Source organism: Lithobates pipiens, unplaced genomic scaffold (assembly GCF_037356315.1).
Source record: "Lithobates pipiens isolate NorthernLeopardFrog02 unplaced genomic scaffold, aLitPip1_a1.2 Scaffold_23, whole genome shotgun sequence".
NCBI lineage: Eukaryota > Metazoa > Chordata > Amphibia > Anura > Ranidae > Lithobates > Lithobates pipiens.
Window position 1 is genome coordinate 291,238,228 of NW_027507785.1, and position 23,869 is coordinate 291,262,096.

General features: G+C 46.7%; 1 long non-coding RNA gene across 1 annotated transcript in view; it reads right to left on the reverse strand.

Annotated features, from left to right (window-relative positions):
* The window catches only part of LOC143927047 (uncharacterized), a 37,724-nt gene extending 14,191 nt beyond the window's left edge, over positions 1-23,533 (reverse strand). The window contains exon 1 of the long non-coding RNA XR_013262224.1: positions 23,422-23,533. This is a non-coding gene — a long non-coding RNA (uncharacterized LOC143927047). The remainder of the gene's footprint in view (positions 1-23,421) is intronic.
* Between the last annotated feature and the right edge of the window lie 336 nt (positions 23,534-23,869).

Below are 23,869 nucleotides of genomic sequence, written 5' to 3' on the forward strand. Positions count from 1 at the left end.
CAATACGGATCTCTCCATCCGAGAACTTACCTTGAAAACCGCGTTCCTGGTGGCGGTCACCTCAGCGAAACGAGTTTCGGAAATTCAAGCTCTGGGAGCCAAGGAGCCTTTTCTAACCTTTTTTCCGGATAGAGTGGTCCTAGTTCCAATGTTAGGGTCAAACCCTAAAGTCACTTCAGTCTTTCATAATAATCAAGAAATCTCTCTACCCCTATTCAGATCCTCGGATTCCTCAGATATTCATCCTCTTGACGTTGGAAGTTCTTTAAAGCTCTACTTGGAAGCTACAGCTCCGTTCCGGCAGTCGGATTTCCTGTTCGTTCTGTTCTGTGGTAAGAACAAGGGCACTAAAGCATCAGTCAGGGCAATCGCTGCATGGATAGTTCAAGCAATCCAGTGGGCATACAGAGATAAGGGCTTGGCTCCTCCTCAGGCGGTGACGGCACATTCAACCAGAAGTCTTTCGACCTCGTGGGCGGCTTCTCGCCATGTGGCCCCTGACGTGATATGCAGGGCAGCCTCGTGGTCTTCCATTCACACCTTTATGTCTCATTATTGTGTTGAGCCAGCGGCTTTATCCTCAGTTGATTTTGGTGTTAAAGTTTTGTCAGTTGACGGTGTCAAATAAATCTTTGTTAAGCAGCATTTTTGCCCACCCGGGTGTGTCTTGGCGAGTTATTTCCCACACGTAGGCTGCCATGGAGTCTGTCAGGAAAACGGAAAATTTATGTCAAATACTTACCGTAATTTTCCTTTCCTGATGGACTCCATGGCAGCAGGAGTTCCCTCCCAAATGGCTGGAGTAGGATAGTTACCGAACACGGCCTGTGGCAGGGAGCAAAGATTTATGGGAGTGTCGTCCTATAGGGTAATGGAGGCGGGACTAAACCCACACGTAGGCTGCCATGGAGTCCATCAGGAAAGGAAAATTACGGTAAGTATTTGACATAAATTTTCCGTTTTATCTATTTTACATAAGAAACCAATTAATATACTTTTTTTTTTCTACCAAAGACATGTAGGAGAATACATTTTGCCCTAAATTTATGAAGAAATTTGATTTTTTTTAAATTATTTTATTGGATATATTTTATAACTGAAAATAAAAAAATATTGTTTTTTTTTTTTCATTTTCAGTCTTTTCTTTTCTTTTTTCTTTTTTAACAAAAAAATTGTAAATGCTATCAGTAAGAAACAAATTAATATACAATTTTTTTGTATTTTTGCATAATTGTTTTGTCAGTACTGATCAATTTTCATATATACAGTATATACCATAGATTGCAGACTAAGAAACCAATTAATGTACGTTTTTTTTTTTTATTTACCAAAGACATATAGCAGAATACATTTTGGCCTAACTTCATGAAGACATTTTTTTTTTATTATTTTTTGGATATATTTTATAACTAAAAATAAATAAATGTTATTTTTTTTTTTTCCGTCTTTTTTCAATTTTTTTTTTTTTTGACATTGTAAATGCTGTAAATAAGAAACCGATTAATACACTTTTTTTTTTTTTTTTTTTTACCAAAGACATGTAGCAGGATACATTTTGGCCTAAATGTATGAAAAAAAATAAATGTATGAAAAAAATATTTTTTTTTGTATTTTATTAGATGTTGTATAAGTGAAAATAATAATTATTATTATTATTATTATTTTTGCTAATTTTGATCTTTATTCTTTTATTTGAATTCTCAGTCTTTTTTTATTTATATAAAATAAAAAATCCAGGGGACATTGAATACCACCAAAAGAAAGCTCTATTTGTGGGGAAAAAAACTCTGTAAATCTCATTTGTATACATTGTTGCATAATGATGCAATTGAAATAGCACAGCGCTAATAGCAAAAAAGCTCTGGTCATGAAAGGGTTAAGGGAAAGGGACAGTTGAAACCCACAAATGTACTGGCTGAGATCATGTGACCCAGCAGCCTCACATCTCTGACATGAGGATCTACAACCTGATTGGTTTACAGCATAGTGGAGGAGTCATGTGACCAGCTCCGTGATGTCATCGGGCAGTTGGGCTATAACTGCCACAGCCTCACCTGTGGAGCTCAGAAGATTGTGACTTCTCTTGGAGTGAAGACCTGTTTTTCTGAGCTCTCTGAGATTTCTTCTTCTGCGACCGTATTTTGTGATTTTCTCTGCGTTTTTAACCAGTGAAATTAGCAAAATGATGATGATGGAAAATATGATTCCAAAAATAAGACTAGAGCCATATAATGGCTTTCTGAAAAAAAATAGGGATGCAGTCCACATAAGATCATCTGTAGTGACTCCCCCGAGCTGTGACACTAAAAACACCATGAAAAATGTTGCAGCCATTAGAAATATCATGAAGAATGCAGCACCAGCAAGAAAGCCCATGAAAAATGTTGCAGCGGAAGTCCCACCTCTTGTGACTTCCCCAAGCTGTGAACATAGCAAGACCACCAAAAATATTGCAGCCATTAGAAAGATCATGAAGATTGCAGAACCAGCAAGAAAGCCCGTGAAAAACGTGGCAGCGGATGTGCCATCTCTTGTGACTCCCCCGAGCTGTGACACTAGGAAGACCATGAAAAATGTACGAGCAATTAGAAAGATAATGAAGAATGCAGCACCAGCTAGAAAGCCTATGAAAAATGCGGCAGTGGAAGTCCCACCTCTTGAGACCCCCCAGTTTCAAGTAAGACCTCCACACTGTGACAGCCAGTCAACCTTCATATTGCACAGTCTGCTCGGAGAAGGAGGATTTGGACAGGTAAATTCTAACTTTCCCACCTATAACTAGATTAAAAAAACAAATCCCTCCCCAGTAACTAGCCAATGAGTAGCAGCCACCCAAAACTGATTAAGCTACTGGTAGACTTAATAATGGCACTTTGCCTTATGGAGGGGAGGAGCCGGGAACACAAAATGAAGAAAGCTCTGCCTGTCATAGATATCAGAAGACAGTCCGTCATCGAGCCTCGCGGCCTTCATCAATAACTACTTCTGATTCCTCCTCAATGCTAGTTACATCCTTCCCCATCCATGAAGAAATGTTCTTTCCTATAACAAAAATGATTTTTGTCTCTCATTCAGGTCTTTCTGGCAACTCATTGTCCAACCAAGAAGATCATGGCCATCAAGTCAGTGGTGAAGATATCAGATCAACATGATGCCATTGAAACAGAGCAGAAGGTCTTGCAGATGGCGGCAGGGTGTCCGTTCCTCACTCAGCTTTACACCACTTTTCAGACCCCCCATTCTGCCTGTTTCGTTATGGAATACATCTCTGGAGGGGATCTGTTCGATTTCACCATCAACCATTTCCCTCTTGACATTTCCGTCATAAGGTAAGTCTCATCACCACAATGAAAATAGAATAGAAAGCAATCTTTATAATATATGCCGTTTTACAAACCAGGCTTTAGGAGTTCCATTGGACTCAATTAGAATGCTCAGCTACATCAGTCCACCCAGATCTGACGTAGATACTTTAGAGTAATGTCACTCCGTCCCCCATAAATATATGAGGGAAACAATACACAGCAGGGGACACCGCACCTCTCCCAAGCTTAGATACTCTATACCAGGGGTCTCACACTGACAGCCCTCCAGCTGCTGCAAGACTATAAGTCCCATGAGGCATGGCAAGGCTGACAGCTACAAGCATGACTCCCATAGGCATAGGCATGATGGGACTTGTAGTTTCACAACAGCTAGGGGGCTGCTAGTTTGAGACTCCCTCCTCTATACAGTAATACCTCAGATTGCAAGTAACGCGGTTTACGAGCGTTTTCCAATGCAAGCTATTTTTTAAAAATCCTGACTCGGTTTGCGAGCATTGTTTCACATAACGAGCAGGATCCAAGCCTCTGGGGTGTGCAGTACCACATTTGACCAGATGTGACACTCGGAGCTGTTTGGAGCCACTCGGAAAAAGTGCTCTCCGAGTGTTTCTGTATGCCTCCGGTGCCCCCCACCTCTGGTTACATGCGGTACTGCATACACTAGCAATACCACTGGAACAGATTATCTGAGTTTCCATTATTTCCTATGGGGAAACTCGCTTTGATATATGAGTGCTTTGGATTACAAGCATTCTTCTGGAACTAATTATGCTTGTGATCAAAGATACCACTGTATTATTAAAGTAGGGTTGGGGTTCAAAGTAGACTGTTCATCCACATGGCATTGTGCAATCCCAGTTTCCCCACAGCGGGCAGTGATTGCACCATGTGGGAAAGGAGATGGCGACAGTCCAGAGTCACCTGGTAACACGTCACAATTTAACCCCTTAACATCGGGACCTCCCTGTTCTGTAAGAGGTTTCTGATGCCAGGAGATGGAGCAGAGTGGTCACATGATCAGAAAGCACCCAATAGCATGTAGAGATTGGGAGCTTTCCTTTTGCCACTGATAACGCTCTCAGGACAGCTCTGTTTACATTCTGGTACCCAAATATATGCGGCCTCTCAGCATTAATACCCACCCACCTAGAGGCCACATATATGTATACCGCTGGCATGACAGGGTCACCACGTCTGGACCAGTGATGTACCGGTACATCATCACCCTGGTACTGTTTTTTAGAGGTGGCTGTCCTGTCACATGCCTATTGCTGTCACAACGATGTTTACAGCCTGGATCCTACCCATGAAGTCTCCCAGGAGACTCCGGAATCTGGGATCTGGTAAAATCAGAAATGGTGAGCAGGTGCCATACCCAGAACTCTAATATAACCTAAATAACCTCAAAGGTGGGACCGGTAATGGGATAGAGCCAGGTCCCCCCCCCCCCCCCCGCCCATGGATAATGTTTCTACTTAAATCTAATGACTGTAAAATGTAATTCATTCAGAATCAATTTTTTTTCTCTTTTATAGATTCATTGCGGCGGAAATATCCTGCGGATTGGAGTTCCTCCACAAGCGTGGCATCCTTCATAGAGACATCAAGGGAGACAACATCCTACTGGACAACAAAGGTCATGTCCGCATTGCAGACTACGGAGTGGCAGTAATGGATCTGTATGGTGATAAGAAGGCCACGGGGGTAGTTGGAACAATTGGATACATGGCCCCAGAAGTAAGTCACGCTCTCTTTACTAATCACTAGACCTCATCTGTTCAGTATATCACAATCCATTCACTATCCCACCCATACTAAATTTGTTAATCTATGTCCATGGGGGGGGGGGGGGGCAGCTATTGTGTATGACGGCTCTGCCTCCTGGTTAGCTGTTGGGCACAGTGGCTGTTCTTTGCTATTCCTCTTGCTTAAAGTGAGCCTAGCTACAATCTCTATAATGGACATATGAAATAGTGAACATATACGAATGTAAAAAACGACATCAAGGTTAATCTTACAATGATTTCTACTGCAGAGCAGATATCATTACCTGCTCTCTGTTACACTCTGCAGAATTACGGCCCATTCATAAAATGCATGCCACTGTGTAGAGTCTATGGTATCCTAAGGAATTCTGTATACTAAATATAACAAAGAGAACTCTGATTTGATTAGGGTGAGTCACATGACTAGGCTCTCCTTCAAGTTTGTACATGCAGCACTGTACCCATATAAAATTTTGATTGTGATAGTGCGGCGGACAATTTGGACACTTTTGACACTATTTTGGGACCACTGACAATTATACAGCGATCAGTGCTATAAAAATGCATTAATTACTGTATAAATGTCACTGGCAGGGAAGGGGCTAACACTAGGGGGTGATCAAAGGGTTAAATGTGTTACCTAGGGAGGGATTATAACTGTGGGGGAAAGGGACAGACTGGGGGAGGTGACCGATCAGTGTTCCTATATACAAGGAACACATGACCTGTCTCCTCTCATGGGTGCCTGGCGGACATCGTGGGCCACTGGCCACGCGCATCGGCTCCCGAGTAACGCGGCGTGTGCCCCCTAGGAGGCCGGTAAGCCGAGGACGTCATATGATGGCTGGGCAAGATGAGAGACGCACCTTGAGAACGTCATATTACTATACGCACAATGGGAAGTGGTTAAAGTAGCGTTATTGCCATAGTAAGGACATACTGCTGCTTTGTAAATGCCTCCCTTAGAATACATGCTTAATGAATATATATTATTGTTTCCCCTATAAAAGGAATGTAAGTGTGTATGAACTATGTAACTGATTTCTCTTCTCTTTTTGGCAGGTTGTAAACGGCGAGTTCTACCAGTTTGAACCCGACTGGTTTTCAATGGGGATTGTGATATACCAGATGGCTACACGCACTCTGCCATTCTGTAACTATACCATGCATGTATACACGAGCAATGTGAGCTTCTTAAATCCTGATTACCCCCCGGACATGGACCCAGACCTGCAAGACTTCATAGAAGGAGTAAGTACAAGACATTTTCTAACTCTGAAGAGGCACAGGGAAGGTTTCTAGGCCTACTTCTGCTGCTTTATGGGTATAATGTAGGGGTGTTGCCAAGTCTGGTTGTCAGCTGGACTGTTGAGTAGTTTGGCTTCTTCATCTCATGGTGAAGATCTAATGGTAATATTACATCCTGGGGCTGAGGGCTCAGAAGATGCCACATGGGGTCAATCACTGATGTGCACATTATATGAGGTTATTAAAGCAGAACTCCTACCCATTTACTATAGTTTTGAACATAGTGGGGAGGATTAGATCACCTGCCGTCATTCTAACGTTGCCTATGTCCCTGTAGTGGACTTTTTGTTTCATATCCTGTCCTGGGGACAGAGAAAGCAACCACAACATAACAGAGGTTCTAACCCTTTCCAACTCCATTCATCAAACTGCTTTTATCACCCCTGTGCTGATCAATTATGTTAATGAGAAGAAAAAAAGATCTTTAAAAAAAAATCGAATCCCCTCCCTTTTTTGTGGCTGTAATTCTACTTTAAGTGTCACCGCCAATCCAAAGAGCTCAGAGAGTTAGAGGTGAACTAATGGTGGCACAGCATAATGTGTACTCATTTGTTGTGCTAGAATATAATATGAATTCCATCCATGTGCCATCACTCAGCTGATCAGCACTTCAGCAGACAGACATCCAGCACCTGTACTTGGCTATATGTGTGTCTTCACATGCCAAAATAATCCAATGGGTGAAAGGACCACCCAGGAGGAGATGCACTGTAGTCAAAGTTTTTTTTTTTTTTCCCTAAAAAGTGCAAAATGAACTCAAAATAACTCTTAATTTTTATTTTATAGCTGCTATGCAAAAATCCGAACAATAGGCTTGGAGTCGCAAGAGACATAAGACGCCATCCGTTCATGAGGCCCATCGATTGGAAGACGCTGGAACAAGGGAAAGGACGGCCGCCTTTCTCAGTAGGCTCGGTAAGTACACAAAATCTTTATAGGATGAGGTTTTAAAAAAAGATTGTTACACACTGAAAGGAGCATTGCTGTGTCCTTACAGCTAATGTAGGGGGCACAGACATATCCCAGCCTGCAGGAAAACCTCAGAGACTAATCAGTCAATATTTCATTTTCCATGGGAGAAGGAAATAAAAATAAAACTTTCTAAGCATCAGACACAATAGGGTTGAGTTACTAAAACTGGAAAGTACAAAATCTGGTGCATCTGTGTATGATAGCCAATCGGTTTCTAATGCCGCGTACACACGAGCGGACTGTATGGCGTACTTAGTTCGTCATACAATCCGACGGACAGTCCGTCGTACTTTCCACTGAACGGACTTGACCACACACGGATACCCAAACAGTCCGTCGAAAGCTTGCGCGATGACGTGTACAGCACGTACGACGGGACTAGAAATAGGAAGTCCAATACACAGCAAAGCACCCTTCCGCCGTGTAAATCCTTTCTGGGCATGCGCCATTCTTAGTCCGTCAAACTAGCATACTGATGAGCGGATTGTCCGCTGAAACCAAAGTACGACGGACAGAATTTCGAAAAATCCGAAATTTTTAGTACGCCGGACTGCACGCTGAAAAAGTCAGCTGAAGCCCACACACGAGCGGACTGTCCGCTGAAATGTGTTTCGACGGACTAAGTACGCCATACAGTCCGCTCGTGTGTACACGGCATAACTTTTAGCTTGATTGATAAAGCTTTGACAAACAAAATGGCAGTTGATTGGTTTCCATGCAGAGCTGCACCAGATTTTGGACTCCTCAGATTTAGTAAATAAATCCCAATGGTGCACAGCTGGAGGGGAGCAGTGCAATGGTGCATAATACAATCTCTTGAATGTCTAGAACATGCGTCTTCAGCCATCATGATGTGGAGGAAGGCATGGGAACAGACATGTAGTTTGCTTCTAGATTTGTATCCTATGTGCTCTCCCACTGCATGGAAAATGGATGAAGGTTCTAGGTTGTATTCAGGATGTTGGTCAATGTTAAAGCCCACTTAAAAAAAAAAAAAACTTGCAGTAGGCAAACACCATTCTCACCCTGCACTCTAAGGCTGCTTTCACACTGGGGCGGGAGCGGCGTCGGCGGTAAAGTGCCGCTATTTTTAGCAGCGCTTTACCGTAGTTTTAGCGGCGGTCTGCGGGCGCTAGCGGGGTGGTTTTAACCCCCGCTAGCGGGCGAAAAAGGGTTAAACCCGCCCGCAAAGCGCCGCTGCAGCGGCGCTTTGCCGGCGGTATTGCCGCGGTGTCCCATTGATTTCAATGGGTAGGATCGGTTTGGAGCGGTGAATACACTGCTCCTTCACCGCTCCAAAGATGCGGCTAGCAGGACTTTTTTCACCGTCCTGCCAGCGCATCGCTCCAGTGTGAAAGCCCTCCAGCTTTCACACTGGAGTGAAAGGGGCCGGTTTTTTTCAGGCGCTACACAGGCGCTATTTTTAGCGCTGTAACGCCTGAATACCGCCCCAGTGTGAAAGCAGCCTAAGGGTTTATTGCTTGTAAAATCTAGGGGCAGAGAAAGGAGGACCTAGCCCTAACCTCTCTGCATCATCATGTACAATACAGGCCTATCAGTCCTACATTGTATGTGAGGAGGCAAGCATGTGACCGTGAGGGACCGGTTGCACAGATGGAGGCTGTCCAAAGCAAGAAATAAATTATTATACCTTATTCCTCTGTCCCTAGGCAATCATTTACCCCTCCCACAAATACTGCAAGGGGAGGTTTTAATTTCTTCTGGATTTGGGCTTTATGCAATATTCTGATATTTACTTAGGTTAGACATCTATGAATACAGAATCTCACATTTGTTTTTTCTTTTTGCAGCCCTTGGACATGGACTTGAAAATTAAATCTCGACTTCCTCCATCAATGATAGATTTACAGGCATTGGAAATTCCAGGAAGCAAAATATACATGCCTGGATTCATAAACATCGACAGGTTGTGAGCACGCCTTTCAACCTTCCAAAGACATTGATGTCATCTTCAGAGGACCAGATGATGAAGAAAACAAGCTGAAAACCATCTGAAGACATTGTGATGTCCACCCAGCCTGCAGCTGTGTATAGTCAGCCTATGTTATGCTATGGGGCGGAGCAGCCGGGCAGTCGGGGAACACAGCCACGGGTCCTATTTTGTGTGCATTCAGGGCCACTCATCCACGTCTGCACACCTGTCAAATTAGGACCCAGACTGTGTTTGTCCAGCTGCTGCGTCCCCTTACAGGGTTGGACAGACATGATGATGTAGATTCCTCAAACTTGGACAATTCTTCTTGATGTGACAAAATACCCGGATTGGACCTATATACCGATATATGAGCGATTTGGAGAGGACAGTTCTTCTGTAAAGACATTGACATCATCTTCAGAAGTTCCCGATGAACAAAGATTGCTCATATTTGGACATTACTACTTGATATTCATCAAACAAGTAGTTTTAAACAAAACCATCAAAAGATATTGTGATGTCCACCCAGCCTGCAAGCTGTGTGCAGTCAGCCTATGCTATGCTATGGGGCGGAGCAGCCGGGCAGTCGGGAACACAGCCACAGGTCCTATTTTGTGTGCATTCAGGGCCACTCATCCATGTCTGCACACCTGTCAAATTAGGACCCAGACTGTGTTTGTCCAGCTGCTGCGTCCCCTTACAGGGGTGGACAGACACGATGATGAAGATTCCTCATATTTGGACAATTCTTCTTGATGTGACATAACCCACAGTTGTATAATCCAGGGAGTAATCCGATCGCCTTCGGGGGTCAGGAAGGAATTTTTTCCCTGTTGGAGCAAATTACACCACGCTTTATCAGGGTTTTTTTCGCCTTCCTCTACATCAACTGTGGGGACTGGATTATCATACACACAAAAAAAAAAAACTGCACTGTACAGAGGAGCCTTGACGAGGCAGTGCAGCTTTCACATACATTTGCAAATGTGTGCAATGTGACTTCTTGCATGGGGATGCACGGAGCGCCTGTACCCACTGCCCTCACCCGGGGTATGGATTCATATGTCTTGTGTGAACGAGACCTTAGGACCTCACTTTACTGAGCAGCCTTGGTGAAGAAGTGCGGCTTCCCCATTTGCAAATGTGTGCAACTAAGACCTCTGTTTTTTTTTGTTGTTTTTGTTTTTTTATAAATTCTTTTTATTCAGTTTTTTTTCACACATATTTTACAAACACAAAACATAGAGGGCAAGAGGCCAACATACACTCTCTCCTCTTTGCCGCACAGGGCTAACATTGGAACTAACATAGTCCAACTAACCACATAGTAAAATCAACAAACCCCCCCCAAAAAACTCAACCATCAGCACTAGTCAAGGATAAACATTACACCAGTCAATTGTAGTTAGAGCTCCTTTGTGTCACTTGTCTATCTAAAAACACTTGGGGATAGTTAGTAGAGCGATCATATATTCATGTAGAGCAGGTTCTTCAACATTGGCATTAAACAATTACATCAGCCAATTCCTATTAGAGCGAATATGTACATTTTTAGGGCAGAAATTGGTTGTATTAACTCACAGTGGTTGAGGAGTACAACCATGGTTGCCATACTTTGTAGAATTTTTTCTTGCAGCCCCTAGAAATATGGGTAGCCTGATATAGGTGAATAACTGAGTTCATCAGACCTTTCCAGTATGATTTTGTAGGAGCATTTGCCTTTTTCCAATGTAATAGAATATAGCCTTCCTAACATAGAACAGCCCTATATTAAGTAAAGTGCGGTGAGCCAAAGAAGTGACGACCTCCTCAACTAAACCTACCAGGCATACTCTTGGGGTTGTAGGGCCTGGGATACTGAGAACCTCTGCCAAACTGGAGGTGATCATGGAACAGAAGCTCTGGATCCACGAGCAACTCCAGAAAATGTGCTCTGCATTTGCCGGTGAGGCAGAGCACCTCCAGCATTCATCTGTAACAGAGGAATATATGTGTGCCAACCTAGTTGAAGTATAGTAGATATTACACAGATACTTAAAATGTATAAGGTGGTCCATAGCAGATACCAAGTGCTTAAAGGGGTGGTCCCACATATCCTCCCAGTCTTCTCCTTGGATTTCAGGGGCATCCGCTACCCATTTTTCCTTACATCTAGTTACCGCGGGTGGCGTTTTTTTTTTAACAAGGAATTAGACGTAGTTGATAGAGGTCTGGGCAATTTCTCTTCTGCCAATACATCTTCCAGAGCAGAGGGGATACCTCCACCCTCTGAGTGGAAAATTGTGTCTGGAACACATGGCGTAATTGTAAATACTGGAAAAAGTGAGAGTTGGGTAAGATATGTCTTGCTTTTAGTTGGTCAAATGTTAAGAGTTCACCCTCTCTTGTAATGTCTCCTAGTACTTTAACCCCCCTACTAGCCCAAACTATGGGATCTGGCAGGGAATAGAATTGAGGTAGGTTGTGATTCATCCATAATGGGGCAGATGGAGTAATTCCCACATAGCTGGGGGACATTTGAATTGTGCCTATTTCCCAGGCTTTAATTGTTGCCTGCATGGAATCCGTTAAAGGTAGATTAGATTTTGGGCCTCTATAGAGCGCAAGTCTCAATCTCTCATAGGAGCTCAAATGAGCAGCCTCAAGGACCATGGCCAAGTCCCCACCCTCCGCCATCAACCAGTGTCTTGCAAAAACCATCTGTCCAGCTAAGTAGTACTTCTGCCAATCAGGTAGTGCTAGTCCCCCCTGCCACCATGGTTCCTGAAGTACCTTTATGCTTATGCGGGGTGGTTTGGGACACCACAGAAAGGAACTAATAATACTATTCAGTTTGTGGAAAAATGATTTGGGGACCCATACTGGAGAGTGCCTTAGGAAATATAGAATTTACTGGCATAAACTTCATTTTCAGGAGATTTATACGTCCTAATAGAGATAGAGGAAGCCGTTTCCAAGCCTGTATTTTTTGCGTCAGGCGAGGAACTAGTGGTAGAAGGTTTAGTGGCATATAATCCCATACATTGGTGTGACTTTGACCCTCAGGTACGTGATAGTGGAGAACGGTTACAGTGGGAGATTGTCCTCATCTACCCTTCGCGTCCTCGGACCCTAAGACCTCTGCTTTTAATGTAAATTATTAGAATGTGCCATTTTGTTTTATTTGCAGACTAGCTGGTAAGTGTGTTGGGAAACCTGCAGTAGCTTTCCTGTTTTGTATACTATAAAAATTGCAATGATAAAAAAAGCTGGGGTAGTTGGCATGTTTTGTACACTGTTTTTAGATAATATGTTAATAAAAACTGCAATTATTAAAAAAAAACTGGGTTAGTTGTTCTGTTTTGTATACTGTTTTTAGATAAAACTTTAATAAAAACTACAAATTATAAATTGACACATCCTCAATACCAAAAAATGTGCCTAGATGTTTTACAAAATTCCACCTGGTATAGACCTATTAATACAGCAATACATTGAAGAATTCCAGGGCCTTTGTATTGGAGCATTCTGGGAGGACTCGATTGATAGGGACACCTTATGCCCTGTACACACGGTCAGAAATTCAGACGGAAAAGGTCTAATCGGATTAATTGTTGAAAAAACCGATCGTGTGTGGGCTCTATCGGACTTTTTCCATCAGAAATTCTGACGGAAAAAATTTGAAAGCAGGATCTAAAATTTTCTGCCCAAAAAATCTGATCAGACTTTTTCCGATCATTTGTAGAGAGTTTGACGAACAAAGTGCCATGCATGCTCAGATCAAATTACGAGACCAAAGCTATTGGCTACTAGCCTCTATGTAGTCATGTCGTACGCAACAAACATCATCACGTTCCGAACAATCAGACTTTCCGTCAACTTAGTCCGACCGTGTGTATGCAACACCAGTTTCGGACAAAATCCATCGGAAAAAATCTGACTGATTTTGTGGTTGGAATTTCCGACTGTGTGTACAAGGTATTAGACTTTATCAATACAAAAATCCCACATATGCCTACCTTCTATACACTCCCCAAAACCCATAAAAACATTTAATCTCCACCGGGAAGACCAATCGCCAGGGTGGTATATGGACAGGCCAGGGTGGTATATAGCCAGGGGGTATATGGACAGGCCAGGGTGGTATATGGACAGGCCAGGGTGGTATATAGCCAGGGTGGTATATGGACTAGCCAGGGTGGTACAAAGCCAGGGTGGTATATGGACAGGCCAGGGTGGTACATAGCCAGGGTGGTATATGGACTGGCCAGGGTGGTATATGGACAGGCCAGGGTGGTATATGGACTGGCCAGGGTGGTATATGGACTGGCCAGGGTGGTATACGGACTGGCCAGGGTGGTATACGAACTGGCCAGGGTGGTATACAGACTGGCCAGGGTGGTGTACGGGCTGGCCAGGGTGGTGTACGGGCTGGCCAGGGTGGTGTACGGACTGGCCAGGGTGGTGTACGGACTGGCCAGGGTGGTGTACGGACAGGCCAGGGTGATGTACGGACTGGCCAGGGTGATGTACGGACTGGCCAGGGTGGTATACGGACAGGCCAGGGTGGTATATGGACAGGCCAGGGTGGTGTATGGACAGGCCAGGGTGGTGCACAGACAGGCCAGGCCCTAGCCTAGTGGGGGAGGGGGGAAGATAATGAGGGAGAGGGGAGAGAGGAGGGTGAGGGGGAGAAGGAGAGGTGTAAGGAAAAGAGGGAGGGGAGGGATAGAGAGAGAAAAAGAAAGGGGGAGGGGGGAAGAAGGTGCAGAGCACAAAGTGGTGAGAACAGAGGGGGGGGGGGGGGTGGTTGTTGTTCTGGGGGTGGGAATCACACTCACCAATTATGTCTCCCCCATCCAGTCTGGTGTCCCTCAAGGCTGTGGAATCTTTCGTTTGAAAAGTTCCGCTCAGCTGTTCACAAAACTCCTATCCCAGCACAGAGCAGGTGCATGGCATGCATGTGGATGGAGTGTGGGCGGGAACAAATGGGAGGCGGTGTATTGGATTGGAGAAGCAACAGAGTGAGGGCGGAGTTAGGAGGACAGTGGAGACAGAACACAGCCCGACAGCTGTGTAAGCTGTGTTTCCCGTTCTCACTGTGTGACAATGACAGGATGCCAGAGACTGTGGAGCGCCGGAGATAGAGATATAGCTGCTCTCCGTCTCCACACTACAAGTCATGGTGCCTGGGGGAAAAGACGCTCCTCCCGCAGCTACCCACATAGACTCCGCCCCCTGCTCCGCTTGCTTGTTCATCCTTATAACTGTCCGGCTCATCCTGTGGCTTGTGACCCCGCATACGGCAATCTGCTCGGTTCTGCGGGTGTGTAATAGCAGGGAGCGGTGTTGAGTCACTTTGTCAGCAAGGGTTTACCGCCCCTCCTATCCTGCCGCCCTAGGCGGCTGCCTGTTCCGCCAAATGGTTACGCCGGCCCTGGCAGGGTGTCCGAATGGCTGGTACCTTCCTGATAGAGCAAGACCTGAATACTTGGCCTCTAAACAACTTCATTTTGAAATTATTGAAATTTATTTTGACTAAAAAATACTTTATCTATATGGATCAAATTTATCTGTAAACACAGGGCATGACTATTGGCACGTCCTGTGCACCCTCCTATGCCAACCTCTTCTTAAAGGGGTTGTAAAGGTAAATGTTTTTTCACCTTAATGCATTCTATGCATTAAGGTGAAAAAACATCTGACAGTCCCGGTGCCCCCAGCCCCCCCGTTTTACTTACCTCACCCCTCGAAAGTCCCACGCTCGTCCCCCGACGTCCTTTCCACCGTTCAGCCTGGCCACTGATTGGCTGGAGTGGATGGATGGAAAGCAGCGCAGCCATTGGCTCGTGCTGCTGTCAATCACATCCACTGACGGGGAGCTCCAGGGGGCGGGACCGTGTGATACAGCGAGGGAGCGCGCCCGCAGGTGCTTCTCACCATGCGAGGGAGCTTGCATGAATGTGAGAAGCATCTGGGGGAGGAAGCCGAGACAGCCGCCGAGGGACCCCAGAAGAGCAGGTTCGGGGCCACTCTGTGCAAAACAAGCTGCACAGTGGAGGTAACACGCTAATGACAGAACACGCTAATGACAGAAATACGTAAAATATCCAAACACCTCAATGGGCCGAGTATGCAGGAGGTGTGCTGAGTGCAACCGGGGGGGGGGGATATCTCCTGTGTCCTGACTACACCGCCGACCGCTGACTAACCAACTAAAGCGGAATGGTTGAGTGGAGGAAAAAACAACTCAACCACCACCCCCAACCGCCAGTGTGAATGCACCCCTGAAGTAACTATGACCCCATGACTGCCATACCCGTGACCAATGTGCCTGGTGTGGATTAACAGAACAACAATACCCCTATTCAGGAATGCTCTAGAACAGGGGTGTCCAAACTTTTTTCAAAGAGGGCCAGATTTGATAAAGTGAACATGCGTGAGGGCCGACCATTTTGCCTGACATTCTTTGAACCATTAAAATCAGGGTGGATTTGATTTAATTCAGGTCGCTTTAAATCACAATTTAAATCAGGGGTGTCCAAACTTTTTTCAAAGAGGGCCGGATTTGATGAAGTGAACATGCGCGAGGGCCGACCATTTTGCCTGACATTCTTTGAATCGTTAAAATTCGGTCTAAGTGTGTTCGTTCGAGCTCTAATACACTGCCCAACAAGAATTCTCTTGCCTTTGTGGCTGTGTGTGGGAAGAAATGAGCTTGGGCGTATTTGTACATACTGTATTAATTGGCGTATAACACACACCTTCACTTTAAGAGGGAAGTTTCAGGAAAAAAAAATGTTTAAATAAAGAACTGTGAAGCAAAATAATGGTCAGTGCCCACCAATGCAGCCTAATCAGTGCACATCTGCAGACCCACCTTTGCCAGGAACACACCCACCACAGCCAGGAATGCCCCCACCATAGCCAGGAATGCCCCCCCCCCCATAGCCAGGAATGCCCCCCCATAGCCAGGAATGCCCCCCATAGCCAGGAATGTCCCCCCATAGCCAGGAATGCCCCCCCATAGCAAGGAATGCCTCCACCATAGCCAGGAATGCCCCCACCATAGCCAGGAATTCCCCCACCATAGCCAGGAATTCCCCCACCATAGCCAGGAATTCCCCCACCATTGCCAGGGACACAGCACCATTGCCAGGGACACAGCACCATTGCCAGGGACACAGCACCATTGCCTGGGACACAGCATCATTGCCAGGAATGCCTCCCCAAATGCCTCACCATTGCCAGGAATGCCTCCCCAAATGCCTCACCATTGCCAGGAATGCCTCCCCAAATGCCTCACCATTGCCAGGAATGCCTCCCCAAATGCCTCACCATTGCCAGGAATGCAGCACCATTGCCAGGAATGACTCACCATTGCCAGGAACGCAGCACCATTGCCAGGGACGCAGCACCATTGCCAGGGACGCAGCACCATTGCCAGGAATGCCTCCCCAAATGCCTCACCATTGCCAGGAATAACTCACCATTGCCAGGGACGCAGCACCATTGCCAGGGATGCAGCACCATTGCCAGGGACGCAGCACCATTGCCAGGGACGCAGCACCATTGCCTGGGACGCAGCACCATTGCCTGGGACGCAGCACCATTGCCAGGAATGCCTCCCCAAATGCCTCACCATTGCCAGGAATGCCTCCCCAAATGCCTCACCATTGCCAGGAATGCCTCACCATTGCTAGGAATGCAGCACCATTGCCAGGAATGCAGCACCATTGCCAGGAATGACTCACCATTGCCAGGAACGCAGCACCATTGCCAGGAATGCAGCACCATTGCCAGGAACACAGCACCATTGCCAGGAACACAGCACCATTGCCAGGAACACAGCACCATTGCCAGTAATGCACTGACGAGTGCCAAAGGAGAATCTCCTGTTTACACGGCGGCTTCTTTAATAGAAAGTCCCGCCTCCTTTGATGGACAGAAAAGTCGTCCAATGGCAGTGCAGGAGAAGGACTTGCTATTACAGAGGCCGCCCGTAAACAGGAAATTCTCCTGTGTACGGCGCTCGGTCCTGTCCTCCCTGTACCTTCCGAAGCATATCTTTTGTGGCCCCGGCGCTGGGAGATCGTCGGGGGCCACAAAAGATATGTATGTCCAAATAACCAGGCGGGCCGTTCAAAACCGGGCCGCGGGCCGCAATTGGCCCGCGGGCCGGACTTTGGACATGCCTGCTCTAGAAGAAGCGTTTGGGCAAAAAACATTCCTCGTCATATGAAAGTAGCAGCTCGCCAGCCTGAGCTGAGAAAGAAATATATATACCGTACAGTGTTAGGAATTCACAGCTGCTGCTAGCATTGACCTTGATTAGAAACAGTTTTGGAGGACTTGAACAAGAAGTAGGTAGATGCAGTGACATATTGTCCCTATGTGGGTCCCTACTGTAGCTACTGTATGCCCATTGGGAGGGGGAGAGGAGCTGGCGGGCGGCCGAAACCCCCCACATGAGTGCCGGGAGAAGTGGGAGGCACCCCCCACCCTGCATGATTGAGCCCAGCGAAGGTGATGGGTGGACAGACAACCCCCCCCCCACCTATACACCGTGGGAAGCAGGCGGGTGGCACCCTGGCCAAGCAGAGCCCTGGAGAAGTTGGTAGACGCTGGCCAGCTGGAGCCGAGTAAGGAGACTAGTGGGTGGAGGATAGAAGAATGACGCCCACCCGCTTCCCCCGGCATGAGCGCCGGGAGAAGTAGGCGGGCTGCATGCTGGCCAACTGGAGCTGTGGGGAGATTGTAAGGTGGAGGCTGGAAGGAGAGACGCCCCCCGCTCCCCCCGGCATGAGCGCCGGGAGAAGCGGGCGGGCCACACGCTGGCCAGATGAAGCTGAGTGGAGAGGTGGAGGATGGAATGATGGATGGCCCCCGCTCCCCCCGGCATGAGCGCTGGGAGAAACGGGCGGGCCATACGCTGGCCAGAAGGAGCAGCATAGAGAGGTGGAGGGTGGAATGATGGATGCTCTCCCGCTCCCCCCGGCATGAGCGCCGGGAGAAGCGGGCGGGCCACACGCTAGCCAGAAGGAGCTGAGTGGAGAGGCGGAGGATGGCAAGATGGACGCCCCCCCCTCATGTGCGCCAGGAGAAGCGGCTGGCTGCCCCCCCCCCCCCCCAGGAAGCAGTGTGGAACATGGCTGCAAGGGAGGACAGGCAGGGCGGCTTCCATGAAGCAGGTAGAACCCCGGTGGTGACAGGGGGGACGAGCGAGTGGTCCCTCGATGGTGCCCGAGAGAGGAACCGACAGCATGCTGCGGCCGAACACCGCTCTGAAAGGCAGCCCCGCCCCCCAGAAATGAGCCGACGAAGGCTCTGATGGAGGAGGAGGAGGGATTTAAAGCCCTCAGACTCCTCCTACAAATTCAGGCTAGCCTGCGGCCAGCCTTCCAACATGTTTGTTAGTTAAAAAAAAAAAAATCACTTTACAATCCCTTTAAGGGGATGGGAGAAAACAGTGTTTGCAGATGAATTACTCCAACCCATCTTGAACCAGGTCCTTTGCTGGCACAGATTTATTGATGACCTTTTCCTAATCTGGACAGGATCATAAACATCTCTGATTGAATTTATTGAGTTACTGAATATAAATGATTTCAACCTTCGCTTTACCCTCAGTTATGAGGGTAAATACACTTACCAGAATGCGTGGACCCTATTGCCAGCATCAAAAAGTCAAACAGGCATAAGGATGGAAACGGTAGAATGATGATCCAGAGAGCAGTCACTGAAGATCTGTCACCAGGATATTCCACTACGTTCAACCCCATCAGTAAATCTTGGACTCCACAGTTCATAAATAACAGACGTCCTCCACTTAGTGTAATACCATTTCTCACAGAATTTGTTAAAAGGTAGAAAACTTACATCAGAGAAATGGTTTTACACTATGTGCCTTCCAATTTTTATAAACTGTGGAGTCCAAGATTTAACTAAAGGGGTTGGATGCAGTGGAATATCCTGGTGACAGATCTTCAGTGACTGCTCACTGCATGTGGTCTCCCTACAGCTGGTTGTTTCTCCCATTATTTATGTAGTGGCGACACTTTCGACAAAGTGTCCGCTATGTGCAAATTTATTTTTCTCCTCAGAACAGTAAAGGGGTTCTGAGGGTTGTTTGGGCAGTTTTAACTTTGGCATCAGTTTGGCTGGGCTGTGTTAGGGTTCTGTCTGCTCATGTGTATAGTTACGTGCACATGACAGGACCAGAACCAGGCCTGCTTGGACGTTTTGGGTATCAGCGTTCCTCTGAGCCAATCAGTGGGTGAGTCTAGCCCCGTTGAGGAGTCTAGGGAAGGGTACTTAAGAGGCTGGAGTCACGTGTTCTGGGGTCGTTCGTTAGGCCAGAGCTGCCTGTTCTTGAAGCTGGACCAAGGTAGCCCCTCGAGGGGTCCCGGTCATGGGAGCGCATGCCTCTCCGCAACATGGTCAGTTTGACTAGCCCCATTGGACCCGCATGGTCTGGGGCAAGGATCCATCTGTTCCCGAGTCTCGGAACCGGCTGGTCCGAGGAGCAGTAACTGAGGGAGGATTCAAGGCGTCCGGGTGCGCTCTTAACTTGCAGGTGCACCACAGCCTCTGTAAGGCCGCGTACACACGCGGGGACTGTTCGCCCAACTTTGTCCGCTGAACAGTGTTTCGGCGGACAGTCCGCTCGTGTGTGGGCTTTCAGCGGACAGTTTCAGCGAACAGTCCGCTGAACAAGGTTTTTCGGAATTTCCGAAAAACTGTCCGCTGAAACTTTGTTTCAGCGAACAGTCCCCTCGTGTGTAGGCTTGTTCGTCAAACTAAGTTCCGGGCATGCTCAGAAAGGATTTACACGCCGAAAGTTATAATGCAGTGTATAGGACGTCGTATTTTTCGTCCCGTCGTACGTGCCGTTCACGTCATCGCGCACGGTTTCAGCAAACTGTTCGTTCGTCGTGTGTGGCCATGTCCGTCCATGCTAATTTTGAGCGGACTGTTCGCTGAAACTGTTTGACGGACAAAGTTGGGCGAACAGTCCCCGCGTGTGTACGCGGCCTAAGCGATCAGGGAGGACTCTTCAGAGGAGGGCCAACAAGCTGGCATCCCAAGAAGTGCCTGGTTGCTGGGTTGTCAAGGACACTAACGGATCCACGTTTTCCAGTACTGCCAAGGAGATAGAGAACGTTCCAGGTACTGAGGAAAGGTTCCTGTTCACTTTCGGTTGCAACGTGTTTAAGGTTAGAGACTTTGCAAGTTCTGGATTAAAGTGCTGACTACTATAATCTCTGGCTAGAGATTTGTTCAGCTTTGAAGTGCCCAGCTGCGAGTGGCTACTCTCTGGGTTGTATTAGAGACTTTCTAGTGATCAGCAGTTCAAGGTGCCTGAGTTTCTTCACCCTTGCCCTCTGTTCCCATACGAGACTATGCTAGTTAGATGTTACCCCTGCAAATAAAAACCTTTCTAAAGGACTTTTATGGTGTCAGCATCCAAGGTTGTTGGGTACTAACCCTGGGAACCCCTAGACATGGAAGAACAAGTCAAATGGAGGTAACCGGTAAGCCCAAAAGTCAAGGCCGCCCCAGTGAGCTTCATGGCCGCTACATTTACTTACCGAGCCTCCAACAAGGAGAACAGTGAGAAGAACACTGGTCACATGATTAAATCTGACTCCAAGCCACCCAAGACTAGAAGTCATATGAAGCAGTGCCTTAGATCTCACACTGCAGAAATACATCTATGATGAGGTAGGTACAGAAGTGCCTAGGCACACTCACATACCAGGAAGTGCTATTTTTTAGGAGGAACTAAAGATCAAAGGCAAATATCTCAGGGTACTCATTAGGCACAATTAACATTTCTAGAATTTCTCTATAACAGCAAATCCTCACTTTTTGAATTCAGGTTCCATTTAAAATTCATCACATTTGTCTGGAGAGAAATAAACTCCATAACAATAGCGGCTCCAATGTGCCTGTTATATCATCTGTATGGAACTGTCTGGTCCACATCAGTTGGACTCCAATTCTGAATTATCCAAAGAGGAACAAACTAGAAAACGCCATCTGCTTGCTCCTTCTCCATAAAAGTCTCTTATAGTGTAAGGCTGGGTTCACACCATAGCGATGCGGGAACGCCGCGAATCCGCGGCGTTTTCCCGCATCGCATGCCTCCCGCCGGCAGTTCACACTGCCCTATGCGGACTGCTGGGAGTGTCAATGAAATCTTAATGACACCCCCAGACCAGTCCGCATATCGCAGTGCGATCTGCAAACTCGGACAGGAATCGGATCGCATGGTGTGAACACCCATGCGATCCGATTCTGCTGCGGACCAAAAAAAGGGTCCTGTGCGAGTTTGCGGTGGGTGCGATGCGAATTCAGCCATACTATCTGTATGGCTGAACTCGCATCGCACAGACAGATCGGATGTGATTTGCACTGCAGTGCGGTGCGAATCACATCCGGGTCTCCCACCCGCAGCGGTGTGAACCCAGCCTAATACTGTCTGATTCTGATTAAATTTATACTCAAAAAATGAATAAAACCCTCACATATAAACCTGCTATACCTAATTGAATAACACGATTACACTCAGAGCATCCCATGGAGTAGATGGACTGACTATGCTGCACATACACTATGTTGTCAAAAATATTGGGACATCTACCTATACATGCACATGAACTTTAATTGCATTCCAGTCTTTGTCCGTAGGGTTCAATATTACGTTTGCCCACCCTTTGCAGCTATAACAGCTTCACCGCTTCTGGGAAGGCTGTGCACAAGGTTTAGGAGTGTGTCTATGGGAATGTTTGACTATTCTTACAGAAATGTTTCTGAGGTCAAGCACTGATGTGGATGAGAAGACCTGGCTTGCAGTCTCCACTCGAATCCATCCAAATGGTGTTCTCTCTGGTTGAGGTCCGGACTTTGTGCAGGCCAGTCAAGTTCCTCCACCCCAAACTCGCTCATCCATGTCTTTATGTTTACATCTTTATTGCTTTGTGCACTGGTCCAAATCATTTGGTGGAGGGGGGATTATGGTGTGGGGTTGTTTTTCAGGGGTTGGTCTTGGCCCCTTAGATCCAGTGAAGGGAACTCTTAAGGCGTCAGCATACCAAGACATTTTGGAATTTTCATGCTTCCAACTTTGTGGGAACAGTTTTGGGATGGCCCCTTCCTGTTTCAACATGACTGCACACCAATGTACAAAGCAATACCCATAAAGACATGGATGAGTGCGTTTGAGGTGGAGAAACCTGGCTGGGGTGCACGGAGTCCTGACCGTGAGCCAGGCCTTCTCGTCCAACAGCAGTGCCTGACCTCACAAATGCGCTTCTAGAAGAATGGTCAAACATTCCCATAGACACACTCCTAAACCTTTTGGACAGTCCAGGAAACTTACAAATGATCCCTTGAAGTGGGGTTTTGTCCACACTGCAAGGGTACATTGCTGTTTAGTCTGGGGGAAAGGGGGGGGGGGTTGGGGACTTTATACAAGGCGATGACAGGGTAAGGTCATACCCCGCCTATCACAAGATAATTAGCCACTTCAATACCGCGCACTTTCACACCTTCTGACCAGGACAGTTTTCAGCTTTCAGTGCTGTCACTTTTTAAATGACAATTGCGCGGTCATGTTTCACTGTACCCAAACTAAATGTTTATCATTTTGTTCCCACAAATAGAGCTTTCTTTTGGTCGTATTTGATCACCTCTGTGGTTTTTATTTTTTGCTAGACGAATAAAAAAGAAATAAAACAAACTATTTTTTTTAGTTTTGTTATAAAATTTTGCAAATAAGTACATTTTCTCCTTCACTGATGGGCCCTGATAAGCTGCACTGATACGGTGACACCGATGAGGTGGCACCAATGAGATAGCACTGATGGGCACTAACGATGGGCACTCATAGGTGGCACTAGTGGGTACTTATGGATGGCTCTTATAGACGGCACTGCTGGGCACTGATAGGTGGCATTGATGGGCACTGAAAGGTGGCACTGATGGGCATTGATGGGCACTAATGGCTGGCACTGGATTTCACTGATAGGCATCACTGGTGGCACAAGTAGGCATTTTTCACTGGCACTGATTGACAGTTGCCTGGACACTGATTGGAAAATAATTTCCCTGATGGTCTAGAGTGGCATACCTGGTGGTCCGGTGTGATGGCCATCCCTGGTGGTCCTGGGCGAGCATCTGGGCGATAACAATCAGTACAGACTTCCCTGTCAGAGGAGCAGCCGAACGGCTCTCCTCTACTCGCATCTGACAGACGCTCAACGGCTCTTCCTGTTTACATCATGATCAGCTGTGATTGGACACGGCTGATCATGCAGTAAAGAGACTCTTCACCTAGATCAGACTTGCAGTGTGTCAGACTGACACACCCCAACAACGATCGTCGCGGCTAGTTATCCTGAGAACATCATATGACGTCCGGTCAGGATATCGCAACCATAGAACCATAGATACCATAGAACCATGGTAGAACCATAGATACCATAGAACCATGGTAGAATCATAGATACCATAGAACCATGGTAGATATATAAAGATCACATTTATTAATTCATATACTGTATTTATCGGCATATAAC